Consider the following 4,180-nt stretch of genomic DNA (forward strand, 5'->3'; position numbering starts at 1 on the left):
TGTGTGTGTGTGTGTGTGTGTGTGTGTGTGTGTGTGTGTGTGTGTGTGTGTGTGTGTGTGTGTGTGCGTGCGTGTTGTCCGTCGGTGTTCAGTTTCAACCCCCAAAAATACCCTGAAGCTCAGACACAGAGCCAGTGTGTGGTATTAGGAGGGGAAGCGTAGGAGGGCTATAGATAGATGGATAGACACACACACACACACACACACACACATTTGAGCCCTGCCCACGGCAGTGAAGCATGCTGGGAGTCCTGAGGGGGGGGGGCAGGACAGGTGTGCAGAGGAACTTTGAAGTTCGATAACTTTAGATTTTACTTACTACTCATAGAAAGTCATAAAAACCTTATTTCTGAGTGAAAAATGGCTGATTTAGTTTCTAATGTACTTGCAAAATAACTGTATTTTATGTTGAATCTGGGGGCCTTTAGGGGCCCCTGGGGGTCTTGCACTTTGTCGGTATAATACTTTACGACACAGTCCTCCCCCCCCCAAAAAAAACACCCACATATTCACTTGTTCAAGCATCAATTACAACCTATATTTACATTTTATAGTGGCTGTTTTAGTTGTGACAGGAGCAAAGCAGGAAGTAAAACGAGGGACACAAATGTCCGGGTAGCAAAATCATGTGTCCCACTACGGCCACGCCAAGTCCCGCCCTACGAAGCAGCTCGATTGGTTGGGGTTAGGCATCTGACCTCGAGGCGTCAGGTGATTGGTCGAGAGATAGGACCTGGACATGCAAGCATGGACGCCTGGCCAATAGAAATGTGTGAATGCTATTGAACCAAACTGACCATTTCACAACATTAACGTTGTTCTCGGGTTTAGATATGAGGTTTTTTCAACTTGTCTGTTGCAGATCTGTCTGTAAGTTGTCTGTAATCTTTACAGGTTTTGCCTCTGACTCCCAGCCGCCCCCCATCTCTCCGGCTGCTCTCCACAGGGCACCACCTCCCTTCTCCGTCACCACAATCATCCGAATTCCACACAGGGTAATTTCTGGTGCTGTCCTCTCTTAGTCGATGAGTTAACCAATCTGTGGTCTTGATATATTGGTCGACTAAGATTTCTTTAGTTGATTAAGTCATTTTTTTATGCTCATTCATGCTTAATTACTCATTTCCAAGCAACTAATGAGCACATTTCTGGTGAAAACGAGATTTAAAGTGGTGCTTTTGCAGGATTAATTGTGTAGAAACTCAGTTTTAAAGATGATTAATTAACTACATTTCTATTGTGCTCTTCTAGTCTTAACCACCTCAAAGATCTGTCGATTAAATCAACAAATCAATTAGTCGACAAAATCATGTAAGTGTTAGATCAACTTCTTTAGTCGAGGGCAACCCTAGTAATTTCCCAGCATGCTTTGCTGCACAGCTGACCAGTTCATGAGCAGGTGACGTTACGGTGGCACTGTCAGCTGTCTCAATGCAGCGATTCTTTCATTTATACATGTGTCCGCTCCCTCGCTGCAGGGTTACACCATAGAGTGAGTAGGTGGAGGAGGTGGAGGGAGGGCGACGTGCCAACAGACAGACAGCTGAAGCTGACGCTCCCCTCCTCCGCCTCCTCCACCTCCGCCGGCCTTCAGAGGGAAGATGATACCCTGACCTTCGTCTTTACTCCAACGCGGCGACTAGGCGGCTCAGTGTCGCCTCAGCGGCTTCCAAACGCTGCTGTGTGTTGGATCTCAAGACCACATAGTTCCACTTATACGTATCATTTATTAGTCCTGCAAGGGGAAATTACAATTTACACACTGTTGTTATTACACACACATGCTCAGTACCTTTACATGCACTAATGGAGAGATGTCAGGGTGGGGGGGGAGCTGCCCATGGAAACGGGTCCCGAGGGTTCGCTGCCTTGCTCCCTGCAGGAGGTGAACTGGCACCTCTCCAGCTACCAGTCCACCACTATACTTGGTCCGTATGGGGAATTGAACCAGCGACCCTCTGGTTCCCAACTCAACTCCCTACGGATTGAGGCCCCCCCTCCCCCCCATTTTCCATGGATTTCCCAACATAATAGCCACGAAAGAGAGAGAAATTTGATTTCTCTGTTTATGATTCCTGGATTTCAAGGCGTTGAGATGCATTTCATTGTGGGCCATAGCCGAGATTTCACAGATACTGAGTCCAGGTTCCTGCAGCAGAACCCGGCCTACCTGCCGACTAAGGGGGTCCTCCACCAACTGAAGTCTCAGTCGACCAACACTGGAAGGGTTTGGTTCCTAATCGCTAGTCATTAGTTAACCAACGGATCGGTAAAACCGAGTTTCTCCACAAAGAATCAAGCAGAATCTCCACATTTAATCTTCTTTAACACAGATGTGCTCTTAGTCTCTCTGAAATAAATCCTTTAAATAAATCTAAAATCATTTAAATTATCTACCTGGTTGAGCCTCCATCAACCATCTCCATCATTACATTTTGTTTACAGTATTTTAAAAATAATACTAAATTCCAGTTTGTTCCTTAAAATCAGTCAAATAATAATAATAAGCAGTAAGGGTGTAATCCCAGAATATATATATATATATATATATATATATATATATATATATAGTCCTCTTTATGTGGTTTTAAAGACCCAGATGTCCTGTAATAATACCTGCAGCCCTGCTTTCTCATGACCTTTGACCTCTCATAACTTCTCTAGCTTTTTTAATAAGTTAAAACGTGACAGATTCTTCTGTTCTGATTGGTTCCTGTCATTTAAATTAAAAAAAAAACGCAGATTCTCCTTCAGAGAACTGATCCAATTCTCTGATTCTTACTGTCTGGTGACTCACTGGAAAAACCCAAAACTGTGTTTCATTTACAATGAACATGGTACTGAGAGTTATGTTGGATATTATTTAAGAAGAAGAAGAAGAAGAAGAAGTGAAACATCTGGTATTTTACCACTTCCTGATGAAATTGGGAACTGCAAAACACTTAGAGTAAGAAAGAACAGACTTTTATAATAACTGAGTGGGCTGTTCATAATGAACTGTAAGGAGTTTTTTCACATGTGAAGTATTTAAAATAAAGTAACAGGTATTTTAATGGTGCAACTAAGGATTTTGTATATGTACAAGTATGTGAGTGTATTGCCAGATGTTTGGTATAACACCACAATAAAAACAAAGGCAGTAGCCCCAAATCCAGATGAATAAAACAACATATAATCAACAAATACACCATTGTATATTAAGATAGGACTTCCAGCCCATGGAATACAAAATGAACTCCGAATTACCAGCTGCAAAATCAAAGTAATTAACACTCAAATGCAACAATAATTATCATAAATATAAAATAATTCTTCTTTGACAAGTTGTTGTACAGAAGTGAGGGATGGATGGACAAGAATTGTATTTTCGGGGCGCCCAGGTAGCTCAGCTGGTAGAGCAGACGCACATACATAGATTAGATTAGATTATACTTTATTCATCCCACAGCAGGGAAATTACCTTATTACAGCATTTTCTTCAATAATAGATAATAATAATAATGATAGAGGTTAACTCCTCGACCCACAGGTTTAACTCCCCCCCCCCCCCCCCCCCCCCCCCACAGTCCTTTGCTGCTTGTTATTCCCTCTCTCCCCCCTTTCACATCTTCAGCTGTCCTACATAAAGGCTTAAAATGCCCAAAAATAATATTAAAAAATAACGCATTTTAGGCTTTTCTCCTATGCTTTTGAATTTTAGTTAAAAAAAAATCTATGTCTTGCCACGTTTTTCGGAGTATTTTGTGTTTTCTCGCTGTTTATGATGCTGTTTTGGAGACTTTTTTTGATGCTCTACATTACAAGAACTACTTGGATCCTAAATCACAGCTTTAAAGCCAGGGAGCAGAGCTCATGGCCTGGAAGAATTTAAGGAGAAAACAAGATGTTCACCCAAGGAAATGGGTCTTCGGGCCCCGGGTCTACTACTTTAGTGGACCACAATATTTTATTCTAGTCTAAGTTGTTGCCCTTGTCTCTTATTGTGATGTCTGAACTTTTATCTGTTGTCACCTTTTGTTCAGCTTCAAATACCGGGACCTGAAGGCAGTGTTTAAGTCCAGAACAAACCAAACCGAGACCAGGACCAGAGTGCATCGAGACAGAGTCATCGCCAAGACCAGAGTGCATCAAGACCAAGTCATCGCCGAGACCAGAGTGCATCAAGACCAGAGTGCATCAA

At 42.4% G+C, this 4,180-nt stretch overlaps 1 protein-coding gene across 3 annotated transcripts in view; it reads left to right on the top strand.

Annotated features, from left to right (window-relative positions):
* LOC117939654 (tyrosyl-DNA phosphodiesterase 2-like) overlaps positions 1-4,180 on the top strand; it is an 8,378-nt gene that overhangs the window by 3,000 nt on the left and 1,198 nt on the right. The gene's annotated exons all lie outside the window — the stretch shown is intronic.

This window comes from Etheostoma cragini, chromosome 24, assembly GCF_013103735.1.
Source record: "Etheostoma cragini isolate CJK2018 chromosome 24, CSU_Ecrag_1.0, whole genome shotgun sequence".
Taxonomy (NCBI): Eukaryota; Metazoa; Chordata; class Actinopteri; order Perciformes; family Percidae; genus Etheostoma; species Etheostoma cragini.